The sequence below is a fragment of the Mastomys coucha genome, unplaced genomic scaffold (assembly GCF_008632895.1).
Source record: "Mastomys coucha isolate ucsf_1 unplaced genomic scaffold, UCSF_Mcou_1 pScaffold20, whole genome shotgun sequence".
NCBI classification, from domain to species: domain Eukaryota; kingdom Metazoa; phylum Chordata; class Mammalia; order Rodentia; family Muridae; genus Mastomys; species Mastomys coucha.
The window spans coordinates 133,206,194-133,227,777 of NW_022196903.1; the positions used below are offsets into that span (position 1 = coordinate 133,206,194).

General features: G+C 37.3%; 1 long non-coding RNA gene across 1 annotated transcript; it reads right to left on the reverse strand.

Annotated features, from left to right (window-relative positions):
- Nucleotides 1–423: 423 nt before the first annotated feature.
- On the reverse strand, nt 424–16,182 carry LOC116098413. The gene is made up of 3 exons (XR_004121836.1): nt 16,099–16,182; nt 6,439–6,553; nt 424–785 (listed from the first exon to the last, which is right to left on the reverse strand). It is a non-coding gene; the product is annotated as an uncharacterized LOC116098413 (long non-coding RNA).
- Nucleotides 16,183–21,584: the final 5,402 nt, after the last annotated feature.

Sequence of the window (21,584 nt, forward strand, 5' to 3'; positions counted from 1 at the left end):
GCTTTATTACAGCTGGGTAACTCTTCAGTATCGTGGTAGTTGTCATAGGCTTTGCATGCAAATTAAAATATCTTAACAATAAGAAATATGAAAAACTTTGAGACCAAGAACTTCAAAGTATCCATGTTATCTGGGCACCAAAGAATAGACTTTATTGTTAAGGGATTGTGGGAATTCTCTACTGTCGCTTGAATGTGTGACTTACTAATTTATACTGTTTATACTGGTTTGACTTGCATATTTTCCCCACAAATGTAATAATAGTACAAGTAATTGGTGTGAGGCATAAAAATGTGAAATAAATATTGAACGTGAGAGCTTTTGGTAGAGGCCTATTCTCATCCCAAGCCTTGTGACCTACAAGTGAGTGCATGAAAGTGTGTGTTCATTCGGGGTACAGATTGGACAGCATCATGAGTTGGCTTTTACTATTATACTCTATGTTTAATTAGCATTTCATTAAAAAAACAAAGTTTTCACAAAATTTCCAAAATTTCATGCCCATGGATAAAGGCAATCTAGCATGTATGCTTTATTTAATTGAATCAGTTGTCGTGTTTAATGACCACAGATAGAAACACGTATCTATCTGATAAATCAGCAGTTGTTTTTTTCTCATTTTTCTATATTAACAAAGGGTTCCCTTTCTATCTCGTACATGATATCTTTCTTACATTCTGGTAAAAAGCCGCTTGCTGCGTAACTGCTTCTTGAGTTTGCTGTTTCATGTCAAGGCTTCTGAGGACAAGATTGTAGGTACTTCAGTCTGCAGAGTTTGGAATTTCCTGCATGGACACAAATGAGGTGAGAGCACTTAGAGCCACACTGGTGTCATCACTGATAAAAGAGAAAACAGAGTCCTCTCTGCTCACAGCATTTCAAGGGCTCCGTGCTCGCACACACTGCACACACTGCACGGGTCTTTGGCACAGCATTTCAAGGGCTCCGTGCTTGCACACACTGCATACTGCACGGGTCTTTGGCTCAGGCTTACTGTGTTTCTTTTAGTGAGTAAAAGATGCTATAAATAAAGCCCAGTTTGAATGACGAAAGTCTGAAGTTTTCCCCAAATTCTTGTTTAAATCAGATTGCATGCTGATAGGCATTTCTGGAAGTTTGAAAGTATGCATTCTGTTATGATGGTGTTTATGTTATGTTCAGATTGTGAGTTGCTAAATTCATAGGTTGCACCAGATAATTGAAATTAAAATTTACCTCTAATTTCAATTTTGTAGCCATCATCTTAAAATGGTGCTTATTGTCACACAGTCTCACACTGCCCCAATTATTTATTATTTGACATCCAATCGTTACCTGTGAAATAGGTCAGGATGCAAACAGGTGAAGAGTGTGTATATGAGCATTTATGCAACATTGGAAATACTAAATAAAACTGTTCACATATCCCTATTAGGAAAATAATCATTTTTCCACCTGACTTTTACCTTACTGTCCTTTTTATCTACTTGAATATTTAAAAACTTGCAAAGGAAAAGTTGATATTTTGATCATTGATGTTTTGAAATGAGTTAAGGTCTTATTTGGATACTCAACTGCAACACATGGAGATATTTAAGAATAGCCACAAAAAATAAATGGATTTTTTTTAAGCTTCTCCCTTCTTTCTCTTATTAGCAATATTCTAGATACAGATGTTCTATCTAATTCTCGGATAAGAAGTATAAGTGGTCAGACTACTGAATCTAAAAAGTAAAGGTTGTGGCCTTCTGCAAGTGTCAAAGAATAATTTATCAAACACTCGGGAAAGCTTTATGTATTTGTGAATGACTATTCTTGGACCTAGGCTTCCACATCTCAACCTCAAAGAGACACAAACAGATAGGGTCATTTAAATGAAGGCAGTACAGTTAACCTCTGGTAGAACTGGATTTGAGTCCCTTGGCAGTTAGAGAAAAAAAATGCCCCATTGTGAATGATGCCCACTTGGTACTGCCTGGGCAGCACTCACCACAGCCTTCATCACTGTTGGCATGATTGAAGGTCCATGATCCCAGCACTTGAAAATAAGAGTCCTTTGTAACTAATCTGATATCTTAAAATAGACCACCATGAAGATCACTGTAGAAAGATGAGAATCTATTTTTAAGTGCTTTCAAGGTTAAAAAAAAAAATCAGCCCATCTTCCTCAGTTTATCAGCCTTGGCTGGGAAGAAAAAGACTTCTTAATTCTTAATCTAACTTTGAAATCTCTTACTTAGTCATGGAGTTTTATACTAGGTCTGAGGGAATGTGTGAGCTCCTTGCTATCAGGCTCTCGAAATCTTTTCTAGTTTTCATCTCAGGCATATTCTGACAATTCACCCGAGACTAGTACTGTGTCTGTAGTATTGTACAGATATGTAGATTACTACCTAAGGGAAACAACAAAAAAATCTACTATCTAATTTGATATTCTTTTTCTTTTCTAATTTGATTTTCGAGACAGGGTTTCTCTGTACAGCCTTGGCTGTCCTGGAACTCACTCTGTAGGCCAGGCTGGCCTCAGACTCAGAAATCTGCCTGCCTCTGCCTCCCTAGTGCTGGGATTAAAGGCTAATTTGATTTTCAATGTGAAGTATTCTGATAAATATCTGTCCTAGTTTGCTATTGCTGTGGAGAAAAAAAGAATGAAAGAAGAAAAAGAAAGGAAGAAAGAAAAGAGAGAAAGAGGGGAGGAAGTAAGGAGGGAAGGAAGGAAGGAAGAAAGGAAGAAAGAAACCCATAGCAACAAGTAGTGAAGAGGATGTATTTGGCTTACATGGCAACAATCTATCCTTTAGGAAGCCATGGCAGGAACTCAAGTGGATCAGGAAGATTGAGGCAAAAATGGAAGCAGAAGCCACGGAAGAATGCTGCTTACTGGCTTGCTACTCTTAGCTTTCCTAGATTGAGTTCTTATACAACAAGGAACTTATACTCAAGTTTTTATATCCAAGGTTGCTACAGCTTATGCTTTCATTTCTCAGTCAATAATCAATAAAATTTCTGGATGGACATGCTATGGCCAATCAGATAGAATCATTTTCTCAACTGAAGTTCTCCTTTCCAGGATGACCCTAGCTTATTAAACTGACCAAGACAAAAAGAAATGAAGAAAAGAGAAAAATAATTAATCCAGCAGTCAAAGACTTAAAGAGTTACTAAAGTTTTTAACAGCTGGGCAATATGTGATTGTGTAAAAGTACCACATCTTCATTATCCAGTCTTTGGTTGTGAGCCATCTAGGTTGTTTCTAGTTTCTGTATGGCTATGAACTTAGTTGAGCAAGTGTTCTAGTGATATAATATAGTATATGCCCTAGAATAGAATCAAACAAATAGCAAAAAAATCAATTAAATAATTTCTAATGATATTCTGCTATACTCATAGATTGATGCCTTTATCAATTGTCATCAGAGAGGCCTCACTTGGTAACTGATGGAAACAGATGCATAGATCCACAGCCAAACATTAGGCAGAGCTTGAAGAATCTTGCTGAAGATGAGGAGTAAGACTGGTAGGAGCCATAGGGGTCAAGGACACCTAAGAAAACCCACAGAGTCAACTAATCTGGGATCATAGGAGCTTACAGAGACTAACTACTAACCAGTGAGCCCATATAGGACTGACACAGACTCTCCACACATAGGTTACAGTTGTGCAGCTTGGTCTAGCTTAGTCTTCTTGAAGGAGTCCTAACAGTGGGGGCAAGAGCTGTCTCTGACTCTTGCCTACTTTTAAGAGCCTTTCCTCCTACTGGTTGGCCTCCTTCAGCCTTAATAGAAGAGGAGGTGCCTAGTCTCACTGCAACTTGATATGCCATGGCTGGTTGATATTCATGGGAAGCTTGCCCCTTTCTGAAGAGAAATGTAGGAGGAGTGAATGGAGGTGGGGTGGAAGAGGAGGCACAGGGGTAGGGATTGGGAGAAAAGACATGGAGGGAAAACTGATGGGGTCTGGATGTAAAGATAAACAAACAAACAATGAAATACTTGCTAAGGTGGAGAAGCACTATTTTCTTGATTTCTTATGAATTTGACCAATGCTTCTTACTACCATGGATATAATTCTAACTTTATATCCAAAGTTTAACCTGGATATTGTATCTTCTATCTGCAATTCTAGAGTTCAGTCTCTGAGGCAGGAGTACAGCTACAAGCTTAATGAATTCCAGGTCAGATAGGGCTACAGAGAAAAATACAGCCTCTCTCACTCCTTCCTCCTACTCTCTAATAATATTATAGGATATTAATATATTCTAATAATATAGGATAATCATATAATAATTCTAATAATATAGGATAATCATAATATCAGCACAATTAGTATTTTATCATTGTTAGCTACAATAACTATTCATCAACTATATTTCTAAGTCACTCAACAAACTCAAGCCATGTCTATTTAGATATCTTACTTGTAAGCGTATTTAGTCAGTACAACAGTGAAACAAGAACATAGAAAAAAATCAGTTCTCTCACAGAGTTATAATAAGGACATGTACTGGCAATAGATAAAATGAAAAAAACTAAGAAGGTACTATGTGCTATAATGTATAGGACTGATAGAATGAGACAATCATGGTGTAGTTTTTGTTGTTTTGTTTTTGTTTTAATTTTTGACAAAGGGTTTGGTATGGTGTGCCTGCAGAGAGGAGCCCAGCATGGCTGCCCTCTGAGAGGCAAGCAGCTGACTGAGAAAGAAGCAGATACTTACAGCCAACGAATGAACAGAAGCTAGGGAAACCCTGTGGTTGAATTACGGAAAGGCTGGAAGAAGCTGAGGACAACGGTGAACCCATAGGAAGACTGACAGTCTCAAATAGCCCAACCCTTGAGATCTCTTAGACATTGAGCTACCAATAGGGCAGCATACACTAGTGGGTCTGAAGCCCGACATATATACAGCAGAGGACTGCCTGGTCTGGACTCAGTCAGAGAAGAGGCGCCTAACCCTCAAGAGACTTGAGGCCCCAGGGAGTGGGGAGGCCTGTTGAGGGCGAAGGGTGGGGTCATCCTCCTGGAGACAGGGATGAGGGTGGGATGGAGAAGGAGAGTGGGATGAGGGACTGTCTGAGGGCAGCAGACCAAGAGGGGAGAAATGATTGGACTGTAAAAAAATAAAAGCAGAAAGAACTTAAAAAACAAAATGGTGAACTTTAAAAGGATGAATAATACAGATGTGTGGAGGGCAACATCTCCACTGCATCAAACAGCAAGACTGGCAGAGCTACTGCGAGCCTTCAGAAGAGAAATGACCTAATCACGAGAAAACTGACTCTCTAACAAAGCCCAAAGTTATACATTCAACCATATATTCACCTACAGAACTCATACTTTTATCCTTGACTGAGTTGACTTTGGTAATATACACCCAATCCATTTTATTATCCTTAACAAAAAACTAAACAACAAACAAACAAATCCCACTTGCCCAATCTGTTAATCCTGTTGTCTCTATTTTAACATCATTAGAGATTTCAAGTTAACATGTCCCTAGACTTGTACTAATATCCTCTCTACTCACCCAAAAGGAAAGAGAAGAATGTCCTGGTCTTGTGCCTTTGGATAGCTCTATGGATGACAGATGGCAGAAGACAGCAGAATAAGGAAACATGGTGCATGGATGTCAGTAATACCTGGGAGGGCAACTAGGTAGCCATAGTCAAAAGTCATTGGTAGTGGTCTTATGCTGACATGTTTTAAATCTATATTGAAAAGTACTTTCTGGGGACCTGGATCTGACATGGGAGAAAGGAAATCTTGATTCTTATAAGGTATTTATTAGCTGTCATGACTGAAAGTAAAATTTGAGACAAGGAGTACCACAGAAGGAACAATTGTGGGAGATAAAGCAATGAATGGAGTATGATTATTGGGGATTTTAAAACACTGAAATGGAGATGTCATGTTTTCATATACATATAGGGGCCCTTAGTGCAAGGAAGAAGGCCCAGGTGAGCAAGTTTATTGAAAACCATCCAAAAGTTGAAATAAAGAATAAAGAGAGCATAGCCTGAAGAAGGAGAGCTTCTGGGGAATCATTGAAAACTATGGATGGGGAGAGGGAGGTGACCCAGACAGTAAGGAACGTCTGAGGAAGAATCCTCAGGAACCAGGTGAAGCTGGCTCAGTTCAGAGCGTCTATGATCCAAGTGCTCTTAAGAGAATCCACAGAAATGTATGGGTACCTAGCTTGTCAGCCAGAATGATCAAGAAACTCTGCCTCAAATCTCCAGAGGTTGTCCACGGACCTCCACACTTGAATCATGACATGTGGGATATGCTGACGCTCAAAAAAAAAAATGAACATGTATGTTCACACTAGCATGCATGTACATACGGTGAGGGAGGGGATGTAAATGTATTTAATGTATAATACAATATAAAATGTCTGGAGCCAAGGCTAGACTGTGTTACACGCTTTCAAATGCATAGCTATTAGAAGTGGAGAACTTACCTAGCATGCCCAAGGCTCTGGTTCAGTCTCCAGCATTGGAAAACTGGGTAGAGACTGACAGAGACTTCATGTACATGAAACTATACAATATAGCAGCTTTTGAGGGAGATGTTCACTGGATTTAAGAGAAAGCAGAAAATGAAGAGCATGAGTTTGTGATACATTCTATTGCCTTAATAAAAATCACTGTTTATTTTAAATACTAAATAGTCTATGTAAGTTGCAAATTTCTTCTCAATTTAAATAGCTCATTCTTACTTATATTAATGTTAACTCTTCTGTTTCTTGTTTATTAATGGTTCACAGTATCTATCATTAGCAGCCTTGTTCCTATTAAACAATTCCATGATATTTGTCATATCTTTTCTTGCAAGACATTTGTAATCACAAACATACTGCATTTTATTTATGTATTGTGGGAGTAGAGTGAGTACACATGACATAGGACATATGTGATGTCCTTTTTGGTGTAGGTTCTATCTGCCCACTAGAAGGTCTCTGGGATTGAAATCAGCTTGTTGGGCTCAGTGGCAAGTCCCTCTACCTGGGCCCGGTGGCAAGCCCCTCTACCTGCTGAGAAATCATCTTGGCTTTGTGAGTTGAACTGTTTAACATGGGTGGCATGTTGATAGATTTAATGTCACCTTACCTATTTCCCTTTAGCTCAAATGAATCTTCTAATTTTTCTAAAAGCCAGAAATAGCTTGCACAAAACTAAGCATAACATTTTCTGGCACCAACCACATTCTTTTCATTTTCCTGGTGTTATTAATAGCAATCTCATAACACCTTCAAGAATGTAAGATTCTGAAAACTTTTTTAAAAAGATAAAACAAACCCTCTTTAAAAACTCAAAATGCACACAAATATCAACATATGTGTGCAAAATAGTAGCATGTCATGAGCTCACTCTATTCTGCTTTAAAATTGAACAAATTCAAATTCTTTATAACTGTTCTCACCCCAAGAATCTGAAATATATTTCAAAGAGCAAAAGTATACATTTTAGCTATCCAGTGTTCTCTGTTCTAAGAATAAATCCTTCTACCATGTTATCATGCTACAGTCTAAAGATTAAATTTGGTAGTAACTTAAATAATAAAATTTAATTCAAATATTCAGAGGCATGTACACGTTTATTATTCCAGCTGTTTAATTTTCCTCAGGTGCACACATTAATTAATTAATGTGCTGGTCTTCTTGTGTAATGATTTGCTTAAAATCTGGAATTATTAATAAAGGATATTTCCTTGTCTTTAGCATATTTAGGGCAAAGACCAAATGCTTGAGATAGTCAAACCTACTTTAATTCATGGCAGGCCTAAAAGAGCAGGAAATATGCCCTAGATATTCCATGTCAGATAAAAATTGAGAAAGCATTGGAAAAAATTGCTAAGAAAGAAAAAAGGCACCTAAGCACACAGTGAATTTTACAAGGGCATCTTTCAAATACTGAGATAAGGAAAGAGAAAAGATAGTAAGGAAATAATTATTAATAATCTATTGAGGAGTATCAGTGTTTCAACATGAATGTGCACAGCCCCAAATCACTTAACACCATGGAATTTCCTAGCTTAGTCCAGGAAATAAATAGTAGTATCTAAAGGAAACATGAATTTCCTAAGTATGTGTTGCTAAATGTTTGTTAAGGGCTCATTTTTACACAGTGCTTATAAGTTGGAAAGGTACTGGTTTAAAAATTCTATAACCTCTGGTTTGGAGTAAGGTCTCTTCTATCATTCACTCTCCCCATCCCCCACCCCACGCCCCATGAACTCTCTCTCCATTCAGAAGTAAGCCTTTGCCTCCTAGCAGCAGCAACACAAGAGAAGAGCCACAGGCACATTATGATACCACTGTGCTGCAAATATAATCTCAGTGTGCCCAGTGAACTAAGGGGCCTACTAGTCACAAACTTCATACTGCAGGCCTAGATCCTGAGCCCCTACAAGCCTGTCCCGTTAGGTTCTTTATTATGAGATGGTAGGAAACCTCCAACTTCCTTTGGCAAAGGAAAAGTTAGCTCCTTTCTGTTTTACATATTTTAGGAAAAAAAATAAGACACAGTTTTTAGATGCTGCTCCTAATGCAACCACTGCTACCATCACCACCACCTCCTCCTCTTTCTCTTCATCCTCTTCTTTTTCTTTTCCTTCTCTTCCTCCTCATCTGCTTCCTCCACCTCCTCCTTTCTCTTTCATCCCCTTTTCCATCTCTTCCTCCCCCTTTTCTCCTCCTTTCTCCTCTTCTTCACCTTCTTCCTCTTCTTCCTTCACCATCACAGCAACATGTGCTTTTGTTCCTTCTCCTCTGTTCTTCCTCCTCCTCTTCCTTTTTTCTTCCTCTTTCTTTCTCCTTTTTCCCCCTCTCCCCCTTCTTCATACGGAGTCTGTAGTAGGCCCAAGCTGGTGTTTACTCTGTGCCCCAAAATGACCTTGAAATTATACCCTCTTGTCTGTACCTCCCCATTGCCAAAGCATATACCTCCCCATTGTGGACTTGTTTCCAAAGCTTATATCCTTATATAACATCTTCCTAGAGAAGAAACTGCCTTGTGATTGAGTGATGGCCACTGGCTTCAGATCTTCAGGCTGTGACATATGCTCTTCAATCAATTGTCAAATTATCTCATTTCTCTGGATTACTATTAATTTATATTTTTCTAATCTTTAGTTTTATCCTGCTTGGGTTTTCACATTGAAAGCAGTTTCCTGGGTTGTGCTGATTTTATTGAGGTTTTATTCACTTATTTTGGGAATGTTGGGGATTTAACAATAGGCATATGTACCACTTAAGCATTCTGCCAATGAATTTCAAGTCCAGGCCCTAAAACATGTTTTTACAGATAGAACGTTTCATTCAACTGGAAAATACGTTACCTTGTATTGATGCTAATAGATTCTTTACATTAGTAATAGTGACTCATATTTGCGTATTTATACTCAACATATTTTAATATTACTTCTTATTCTTATTCTTCTTTCTTTCTAAAGTGATTTTCTACCCATTGATGTTTAATGATTATTCTGAATGAATTCTTGACACTATTCATTATCTGATAATTTAAGCTTCATAAAATAGTTCATTGGCTATAGTGGTACTTTAGACTTATGTTTTAAAGCCACTTATATAAAAACACAACTTCTTGAATAGTATAGAAGTCATGTCAGGAAATTTTCTTACTTTCTTCTCATCATCTTTGTGACCCTTCTGCTAATCATTTTACTTCAAGCAGCTCTAATCCCTGAGTGTGTTCTGCTCTCACTATGTCAAGCTGCTGTCATGGGAATTAACAGGAGTAAATTAATAATAGAAATGTATGCAGACACTTTTTACATACTGTTTGTTAGTTTACATTAATTAAATCTTTCTCTGATTCCTTCATGTATTTTTGCAGAGTTAAGTAACTGATCTTTATTATATATTTTCCTAAAGAAACTTTCAGTAATTTTTTTTTAGGTGAAATCTACTTCAATTAATTTCTTGTTTAGTTTTGATTTGTTTTGGAAGTGGGTATTTATGCCTCATGAAATTTGCAGGATAATTTTTCTGTGTGCAAAACTGTATATATGTGTATATTCTTCCTTTCAATATTTATTTTTAATTGTGTGAGTTTTTCATTTATTAAATTTATATTTGTGTGTATGTTTGTGTGAAAAGGTGTGTAAAAATATATGTGTCAATGCCCAAGGAGGATGCAATAGTATTAGAACCTGAATCTAGAGATTTGTAAGTGCTGGGATCCAAAGTTCACACATCTGAAAGACCAGTTTGTTCAGTTCATGGCCAATCCATTTCTGCAGCCTCTAAATGCAGAACCCCATGATGATGTTGAGTCTTTTTGTCATTTACATATTACATCTATTTTCAATTATCTTTTGCTTATTGCATATTCTATGGTTCTATGATCAATACCTAACATTCAGAAATAACAATTAGATTTCCTGATACCTTCATCTCTAATATTAAAGATTATACCTGTCTCACTTAATGTAATAGGTTGCCTAGTTCTGACTATAGTCTACATCTTATACAAATGTGTATGTTAGAGATATTGAACCTTTTGTTTTTAATGTACAATCAAAAATTGTTACAAATACTTGTTCCTTTAAATTTATTAGTGTTTAGATAAAAGACTGTATTCATTGTATTTTCAAACTATCATTTAAATATCAGACAAATGTGGTTTTGTTTTTATTATAAAAATATCAACATTCACCAAATACTTTGTTCTACATCTATATTGGAAATGTAGACTCAAAGTATCTTATTTGCAACAGTCAGAATCATAGAGTATTTAAAAAACCCTCTTAATTGTAAAAAAAAAAAAAACAATTTTGTAACATCTTGGACTCTTAATGAGGAAAATCATCTTTTCCAATCATTTCATTTTTTAAAACCTCAACATCTTGAACCAAAACAACAGGACTGCATTTCAAAAAGGTGACATTTACCTTCACATCTGGAGAGTTAAATCAATAGCTATATTTGAAAGAACAAAAGTTGGATGGCATATTCCACCGGGTGAAGGGAGGAAGGCGCCACGAGGTAGAGTAGGTGCTAACACACTAATGATCATTTCTTAATAACAGAAGGACCTTTCTGGGAAAAAATACCAACATATTTTTTTTTTCAGTTCTGCCTTCTCTTTCGGATAACCTTTGAATGAGAGAAACTTCTGCTGGTGTCAAATGACCACGAGGATATTAACAACTGGACATGCAGCTTGTCCATCGCTGTTGGGTATATCTCCCTTACTACGCTAGCTTTCCCCACTACTGCCACTGACCTTGCAAACAGCTCTGACAAAGGTCGGAATGGATTCATTGATCAGCTAGACCAAGCATATGACAGTCTGTGCCTTAATTGAATCCCAAAAGGGGGCAGACTGGGTTTTTATTACAGAGGCCAGCCGATAGCACTCATTAAAAGCTCCACAGACTGTGTGGTTTACTAATTAGTTTATTATACAGACACCTTGACGATGGGCAAAGTTGTCATTTTGCCCTTTATCGCACAGGGGATGTTGTTAAAAGTTTAATCAGCTAACACTGACCAAGTTAGCTTGGCAGGCTGTGGATGGTCATTGCGGAGGTCATTCCTGCTGCAAAAATTCTGACAGGGTCGCAGCATGAACGTATAATAAAGAGAGTGTTACATAAGGTAGGAGCACACCTGAAAGGGACCCCTGAAAAGAGATGTGCTCTGTGGGGAGTAGAGAGCAGATGGGCTGTTAGGACAGGTGAATCCTTTTAAAGTTTATCTTTGCCTGCACTACTTAACACACTCTGTGAAAGGATGGGGTGCGCAACTGTCATTTTTGATATGTTCATCAGCTATAGTGAAATTAGGAAGTGGAGTTGGAAAATGTTGCTCTTTGTCTTCCCAAAATGGAGACAGTTGATTGAAATTATGGTGTTCTTTCATTCAAGATTAAAAATGGTGCCCTTATATTTAAAATTTACACAGTTGCAGAGGAGAAGGTGAGCTATACTATGTCATTTAAACTTGACCTATCTCACTAAAGGTAGGAATCCCATAACTGGTTATAATTATTAATTACTATTCAGAAAAACAGAGCATTGAACAATCCTGACAGAAATTTCTCTAAATTACTAATTCAAGTCAATTTATTCCTAAGATTTTTAAATTTTCTTATAGACTATCTTTAAAAAATGTATTCTTTATAAGAAACTTTTTCTTTGTGGTCTCTTAGGAAGACTAGTTACTGAATTTATGATACCTGTTTGGCAAGCACTCACTAAGGAACTGAGGTAAAATGTTGAGTTATTGCTTTTCTTTTGTTGTTTTTCTTGATACTTCAAAGAGTAGAAAATGTAAAAATTAAATTTACATAGTAGAAAATGTAAAAATTAAATGTGCGCACTTGAATTTCGTTGTTGTTTCTCTTGCCCTAACAATTCCATTTTGTACTCTTAACAGAATAGCTCACACAGAGTGCGAAGAAGTGCCAACCCACCAAAACAAATAAAAAAAGTTTAAAGTTCAATTTTAAATCGCTTTCAAAAAGTCTCCATGTAACAAAGATAAAAAGATGTATTGCTTAGTCATGCATTAAAGGAGAGAAAAATGCAAAGGAGGGAGATAGGGATGGAGGGGGCAAGGCAGAAGGGTGGATGGAAGGAGGAAGTGAAGGAGAGAGGGTGAAAAAGTACCAAAAGAAGCAGAGGATGAAAAACAGGGAGAAAGAAAGATGAAGATGAACATGGTTCTTCTACTTCAGTTGTTAAGCTAGTCCTAAATAACATTTTCCAATATATGAATATATGAACAGAATCCACATAGGAACATAGTATTGTACTTTACAATATATCTATTGAGTGTTTTTAGCAGTGATTTTTTTCTTCTATTGATGATTTAGTGAGACGCACCTCACTAATTCAGAAAGAGATGCATGTATTTCCTCTCTGTGTGGTCCTGGAATATTTAAATGTCTAGACTGTGTGTAGAGCTGAAGTTTAGGTCCAGGTCATTCAATGTGTAAATTGTACCATCCAGACATAATCTTTTGAAATTGATGTGTTTACTCCTCTGTAATCTTGCTTTCCTCAGCCTCGGTTGTCATATCTGCAATATTATCTGAAGGCTTTATGATTGTGCATCTGTATGGGCTAAAAAAGATAAGAATGTGTTGAAGCAACACATTTATTTCTGATACAACAAACCTGTTTTGACTCTGTCTTGAAAAGTAATAAGTAACACCGAAAAGCCTCTACCTTGGAGATTAAATGACAATTTAATAGATCATTCAATGTTCTCATGAAGAGTGAAGAAATAACCTGTGTTGCATTTCAACTGTGGAAAGAATGTTAGGCAGCATTGTGTATTATTCAAGCTGGAATTGATCCAGCAAAGTAGGTCTAACATTGAGGCTAACTATAGGCTTTGTGAAAGGAAGCGTCTTCAGGGGTTCACACATCGTGCTAGTTCTGAGGAAGCTTCCCATGGAGACAGATTGTTCCAGCAAGCCCACACAGGCAAACTCTGCGTTATTAACTCACTTTGGAAGGGAAAAAAATGAACTGTTTGAACAGGGCAGTTAAAAGAGGATGCCTGTGGTGTATTTATTTTTTATGCCAACCATGGAGAAAGTCATGAAAAATTATTACCGGTTTATCTGAAACTTTATCTTCGCAAAAGCATCTCAGCAGAGTCATGTTGCTTCAAATATGTCAGCTTTCTGTTATAAAGACACCTGATAGATCTAACTGCTAACTAGGAAATTGTGCATGAGAAAACAAGTCGGATGTAAGCCAAGTGGGATTATAATCCTATATATATGCTAAAGACACCTTTGATGCCATAACGCGACAGAGTTCACTACCAAGGATATGCATGTAACGTTTGAACTGTTGAGGTAAGTGGACAAACCTGATGGAAGGAGAGGTAAAGGCGAGCTATAGTACAATTTCTGTAAGTGGGAGACACGAACTCCAATGCAGACCTATAACTAAAACATGTATCCGTTATGAAGGAAATAGAAAGGGAATTTATATCTATTTCAATGGCAAAGCCATTACATCTGACAATTGCAATGTTAAAAGACACCATGAGTATATTCTTTGGAAATGCATTTAAAAGATAGCTATGGTCTCATGTGTCTTAAAATAATCAAATGTCCTTCTACCCAACAATGTTGTTCCCTAGTACAGATGACAGAAAATTTTCATATCTGAGAATCAAAGGGATGCATGGTAAAGTTCAGGGACTCTCTATATGCTCTTAGTCATTTAATTGTAAGTAAATCAAGCAACCAACAGTATGTAAATAAAAGTAGTCTATATAAATGATGTAGATATGAAAAGGTTCTCTTAATTTAACATATAAGTGTAGCATAAGAAACTAGAGAAAACCAAACATTGGGAACCCAAAATATTGCAAGCTCATGAGGAGGCTAAAAGCATCAGCTGAGGCTGAAGTTCCCCGACTGACTGGAAAAGATTGTCTAGCCTATTGCTGGGATGCCTGGTGAGACTGGGCCCAGATGAGACAGGGCTTCAGAATGCATGCAGCCACAAAATCTTCTTTCTTCAAAGTACAATATTCTTTGCAAAAGAATGAACCAACACCTAATGCTGGAAAACTACAACTTACGCATGACGAAACTGTCTTTATTCTCAAGACACTTGGAGTTCTTACCCGTAGGTCTTTAGAATCCGCATGCTAGATATTCACAGTGTAAAAAGGCTTAGATCAGCATCATGTATAACAGCAAATTCTGCACTTTTTGTAAAATAATATCAGTATAAACTGTAAGTATTTATCCTTCTCCAAAGGGAAAGATCTAGCTTCATAAAAGTGAACTTAGAATGCATCATTAGACTCCAAGGCATATGTGTGTATTTTACTATGATTCATGGACTTTTACAGTTTGCATAGAAGAGGAAAAAAACAGAAGTAAAGCTGCAGCTTGATCTTGTCATACAATGATCTTGCTATTTAAAATGTATAATTAAGAACACAAAATAATGAAAGACAAAAGTCAAGAAAATTATTATGGAGAGAGGCCAGCTGAGAGAAGTTAGACACATTAAGTACATTGTTACATAAATTACACAACAGAAATTTGAATTAAAATGCAATTAAATAAAAGACCCAGCAGAGCTAAAGAGAAAAATGACAATCTGGAAGTTATTTAATGAAATCACATCTCAGAACTAAATAAAGATGGAAAAGATATAGCAATAGGTGTAACAGATGCTTAACTGTGGTGTGAAGGGAGGAATGGAAAAAAGGAAGGATAATGAGGTTATGTTTCCCCATCCCACTGAAGAATAAAAATTGGAGGTTCAACTATTATTTTAAAATAATTGCCTGGCTAAAGTCATCCTGAAATTCGAAGAGAGAAAATCATTTAGAATCGCAATTAACTACCTGAATGATGCACAGGAAACAAAGCAAATTGTAAAAGAGGAACCCAGAGAGATAAGCATATTTAAACAAAGAGTCAACACTATAAAATGTTTCTCAAAACGATTGTTCCATGGGACGAAAAAACTGGAACACAACACCCATGTAACTCAGATCATGTGAAAATCATAGGCAAGAATCGGACAAAAAAAGAAAGAAAGAAAGAAAAAGAAAGAAAGAAAGAAAGAAAGGAAGGAAGAAAAGTCTGTTGAGAGCTTTTAGTGCTTCTTCTAGGAATTTGGCATTTGTCACTGAGTGTGGACAAGGAAGTAGGCTCAGATAGGAATCTTCGAAACAGTGACCTCGGGTTTTGTTTAGTACTTTGCTGAGATCCTTACGGGATCTCTTTGCATACTACTTTCATGTGTGGTCATTTTGCTTGATTACTTTCTTCTGTGATCTCCTTGTTTACTACTTCACTTGATTACTTTGTCTTTGATCTAAGAACTGACCATGTGTTTTGGATGTACCTAGAATGATATAAAAGCAGACTGGGAAAGAATAAAGCTGCTTCCGCCTCAGTGTGGGCCGGAGTCATGTTATAATTTTCCTGTTTTCTTTTTCCTTCCTTACTCCCTTGCTTGAGACTCTGTTGACTAACTGAGCTGGCTTGGTCACACACGGTGTCTGTTACTTACAGATACTTCACAGAGACATAGTACCTTAAGCTCCCTACCCACTTGCGGGACATCTGCAAGCATTTTGACAACTGCATATAGAGCGGTATACCTAAGACACAAAGAGCATGGGAAAGCCAACAATTCAGTCCCCAGAAGTCCATGGAAGCTTCTAAGAAATCAGTCTCCAACACCTTGAGAGTATGTAGATTACTGTCACTAACAGTGACTCTAGAACCTAGAATCTCCTGTAGGACTGTTTAGTTATGACTCACAAACAAATGTTTGAAATGAGAGCTGCGTGTTTTTATTCACAAACATAGCGTTACATAGTCAAAATTTTGGGATACGATGTGAGGAGCCATATCCAGGTAATTTTGTTATTTTGATTTGGAATCTTTGGGAAGTAAAAGAGTGACTATGAAGACTACTAAGATTTGGTTATGCAGTTCTTGGTTCTAAAAAATTCTTAAATATAAATCTAGCCTCTCACTTTTCTACGATTCAGAAGGTACTAAAGCAAAACTAGATGCCTGCATGTGTCATTTCCTGATTTTCTGTGTCTCTGCTTCTCAGTTCCTACCATTTTCTGTCAGAACATTTATGTGCATGTTCCCCACCACACACACACTGTTTTCTTCTTCTTTTTCTTTTGTTTTTAGTATGTGCATTTTTATTAGATATTTTCTTTTTTACATTTCAAATGATATCTCCTTTCCCAGTTTCCCCTCTGGGGGGGAAAACTGTTCTGTCCCCCCCTCCCCCTGCTCACCAACCCACCCTCTCCCACTTCCTGGCCCTGGCATTCCCCTACACTGGGGCATAGAACCTTCACAGGACTAAGAGCCTCTCCTCCCATTGATGACCGACTTGGCCATCCTCTGCTACATATGCTGCTGGAGCCATGAGTTCCACCATGTGTACTCTTTGGTTGGTGGTTTAGTCCCTGGGTACTGGTTAGTTCATATTGTTGTTCATCCTGAGAGGCTGCAAACCCTTCAGATCCTTGGGTCCTTTCTCTAGCTCCTTCATTGGGGACCCTGTGCTCAGTCCAATGGATGGCTGTGAGTCTCTACTTCTGTATTAGTCAGGCACTGGCAGAGCCTCTCAGGAGACAGCTATATCAGGCTCCTGTCATCCAGCACTTGATGGCATCCACAATAGTGTCTGGGTTTGATGACTAAATATGAGGACTCCCAGGTGGAGCACTCTCTGGATTGTCCTTCCTTCAGTCTCTGCTCCATACTTTGTCTCTACAACTCCTTCCATGGGTATTTTGTTCCCCCTTCTAAGAAGGAACAAAGTATCCATACTTTGGTCTTCCTTCTTCTTGAGTTTCTTGTTGTTTGTGGATTGTATTTTGGGTATTCCGAGCTTCTGGGCTAATATCCACTTATCAGACAGTGCATTACCATGTGTGTTCTTTTGTGATTGGGTTATCTCACTCAGGATGATATTCTCCAGATTCATCCATTTCCCTAAGAATTTCATAAATCCATTGCTTTTAATAGCTCAGTAATACTCCATTGGGTAAATGTACCACATTTTCTGTATCCATTCCTCTGTTGAAGGACATCTGGGTTTTTTCCAGTCTCTGGCTATTATAAATAAGGCTGCTACAAACATAGTGGAGCATGTGTCCTTATTACATGTTGGAGCATCTTCTGGGTATATGCCCAGGGTGTTATAGCTTGGTCCTCAGGTAGTACTATGTCCAATTTCCTGAGTACTATGCCAAACTGATTTTCTTTTTCAGTATAAAAACAATGAAATAAAATGTGACTTTAAAAATTATGCTGCCGGGCGGTGGTGGCGCACGCTTTTAATCCCAGCACTTGGGAGGCAGAGGCAGGCGGATTTCTGAGTTCGAGGCCAGCCTGGTCTACAGAGTGAGTTCCAGGACAGCCAGGGCTATACAGAGAAACCCTGTCTCGAAAAAAAACCAAAAAAAAAAAAATTATGTTGATTAAGTTTATAGCCAATATAGCCTAAGAATAAAATATGCTGTGTATGCATCGGATTATAAATGTTTGCATAAGTGAGAGTAAAAAACAAGGTATATTTAATCTGTACAATACTAAAACCATGTTTATGCCTAAAACTTCTGTAATGACAGTGTTGTACTTTTAGCTCTGAAGCATGTCTAAGTGTTTCCTTAGGGGAGAGAGCCGAAGGCTTTAACCGACTAAGTTCATCTCCATTAATGATTTTATTCTTTTGTATTAGAAAGAGGTACTGCGAGAGAGAGTAATGTAAGCACAAACTTACAACTTTTATCTTTCATATCTGTGTTTAAGTACATGGTCATCATGCTCTCTGCCACCTATTTTAAGCATAACAATTGGGTGCCATTGTAGGTTATTGCCTTTAAAATCTAATCCATTAATGACTTTAAGCAATAAATAGCTTAAGTGAAACTGGTCATTTTGGGGTAAAACTCAGAAATCTGTTATTGCATGGAATCCTGGCAAAGATAAATGTTTCCTTTCAGTTCAGGAGTCAATCACTTTTTTGTTTTTGTTTTTGTTTTTGTTGTTTTGTTTTGTTTTTATTAAAGTGCTATGAGGAGCTTTTAATTTTGAGTACTTTTATGATTGGTGATTATTTCTGACTAACAAGGGAAGCAGCACATTTTAATAACTATGAAAATAGGCCTCGATATTGATGTTGCCTGAATGATTTCTCTTCTGACACATGATATTCAGAAAAAAAATCCTGGGTTTCCAGCTGTGTTTTTGAAATTGCTTTATTTCTCCCCAAGACAGACATAATTTATATCATTTGGTGACAGGAACAGAGATTTTAATTTTTTGATGTGTTATTAGGGTTGAGGTTGGTGTTCATCAATCTACCGTAATTTATTCACAATAGCTATTTTCATTGTGTAGCATAAATATTTTCATGTCTAGAGAATCAATATACTAGAAAATGTAAGGAAAGATAAATTATAGAAATGCATGTGGTGGTAGAGGTATAAGTAATGAATGCTCCATAAGAACTGGAAGTTTTAGGCAGGATGTTTGCGTTAAACATTATCATCATTTCAAGTTCTAAGACACCTGGTGAAATTTCAATGATAATATGTAGTGGCTGCTGGAAGGAAATAAAAATTCTACAGTTTAGCTACATCCAAAAACTTACAAGGAAAAGCCATCGACACTTGAACAGTCAACTTGAAAATCTAAAATCAACCTAAAATCTTGATCAAGTTGGCCTGTGGGTGTGTCTCTGGGAGGCTGGAATGATGATTATTAAGGATAGAAGATCCAACCTGAAAAGAAGATGTGAAAAGTCATAGGCTTGGCCATGAGCTGTGTATGGAAATAAGATAGCTGAGCCCAGGATGTAGAGAAATAAGATATCTGAGCCCAGGATGTAGAGAAATAAGATAGCTGAGCCCAGCAAGCCAGCGACCCAGCAATGATCCACATCTTCATTCTCTCTCTGCTCCTTACTGTGGGTGTGATGATTAACATCTTGTCTTGACTTCCTATCCATTATTTAATAAGTAAAACAAACATCTCATTAAAATTCAAAGTGAATTTAAGAAAAATAAGGACATAATTCCTTCACAAGTATCTTTCCTTGTGGTATTTTTCTTTTGTGATATTTCATAAACAAAAACATTTCATAAAATCAAGGGAGATAGGAAATTCACTCCTTAGTGAGGGTCCATAAAGATGTGATAACTGAAGCTTTGTCATTTGGTAACTTATTAAATAATCAGAAACACTAAGTATGCACAGGCAGAAATGGAACATACTTTTATGAGCATTTGATATAAGGTGGACGTAGTATTTTTACAATGGTTTAGAACAATGAATTTTTCCCCAATTAGCTATGTTAATGTAAAAGAAAATTAAAGGCTACTTAATCTAAGATATCCCCAAATTTTCAGATATATGTAAGCTATCATATATTTGAGTGTTTTTGTATGTATAATCATAAAGAATAATATTTAAAGTGATTAGAAAAATGTAAATGAGGTTTCATAGACCATCTTTGTTACCACCATTTTAGAGTTTCTCTCCACTGAGATGTAGACTAAGAAAAGCATGGCCACATTTGAGAAGAATGAATGTACACATTTCCCCTAACTTAGAAGAAAACTAAACATAACAAACACACAACTAAGGATAAATAACACCTTGCTCCAACAAGAGAGAGTCTGTACTGGCTGGTTTTGTGTGTCAACTTGAGACAAGCTGGAGTTATCACAGAAAAAGGAGCCTCCCTTTAGAAAATGCCTCCATGAGATCCAGTTGTAAGGCATTTTCTCAATTAGTGATCAAGGGTGGGAGATCCCATTGTGGATGGTGCCATCCCTGGGCTGGTAGTCTTGGGTTGTATAAGAAAGCAAGCTGAGCAAGCTAGTAATTAACATCCCTCCATGGCCTTTGCATCAGCTCCTGCTTCCCGTTCTGCTTGAGTTCTAGTCCTGACTTCTTTTGGTGATGAACAGCAATGTGCAAGTATAAGCTGAAGAAACCCTTTCCTTCTCAACTTGCTTCTTGGTCATGTGCAGGAATAGAAACCAAAGACAGAGTTGTCTTGCTGGGCCTCAGTGGGAGAGATTGCCCCTAATCCTGCAGAGACTTGATGCATGGGGTGGGGGGTGACATCCTCTCAGGGGTGAAAGGGAGAAACCCTGGGAGAGGGGCAACATTTGGGATGTTAATTAATTAATTAACTAACTAAAAAGAACTAGGATCTCTGAGCGGGTGACATGATAAGGGCACTGTGAGCCTCACTTCTTCCTGCACATCGTGAAATAATTGCTCTGCTGCCAGGCTGTGAGGAAATACTGCAGAGAGGGGGCAGAGGAGTCAGTCCACGGAATCATGGGTGGAAACGTCCAAAATTGTGAATTAAAGTAAACACACTCCCATTTTAAGTTGTTTACCTCAGGTATGTTGCCATGGACAAGGCCAGTCTAACACAGACTAAGAGGGCTATTACAAAAGAAACAGAGAGGGCCAAGCAAAGTAAGATACATCTATGTATAAAAAATGTTTCAAGATCAAAACTAAGTTCTTCACAGTCATTGCACAAAAAAATATAAATCACTGTTAATGACATGCATACACACTCAGAAGTAGGGGTCGGCAGAGGAGGGGAGAGAAGAAAGGAGGGAGGGATGAAAAGAGAGAGGGAGGGAGATAAATCAAACCAAAATCAGCTAGAACTCTCTACCACTAAACTACACTTTCAAGTCAAGATGGTGGTAATTCAACCTCAAACTGAATATTCATTAGAATATATAGCAAAGTATCCCCAGAGCTATTTTGCAAATAATTATCGGAAGCATTAAAAGTTACTGGACTGCTTGTCTTAACAAATCCTTATTTTTTTTCAGTCAAACCTTATTATAGTAGATTGTTTTTGCATATACCAAGTTCTGATTACAGTTCACCCTCTCTCCAACTCTTCCTTGATTCTCTTTCCCATCTACCCAAATCCATAGCCCCCTTTCCTTTACCTCATTAGAATATAAATGGGCATCAATAATTAATAATAATAATAATAATAATATAAAATTACATATTGAATTGTGTGAAAATACTTTCTTCAGTAACCATAGAGCCTACAGTAACCATA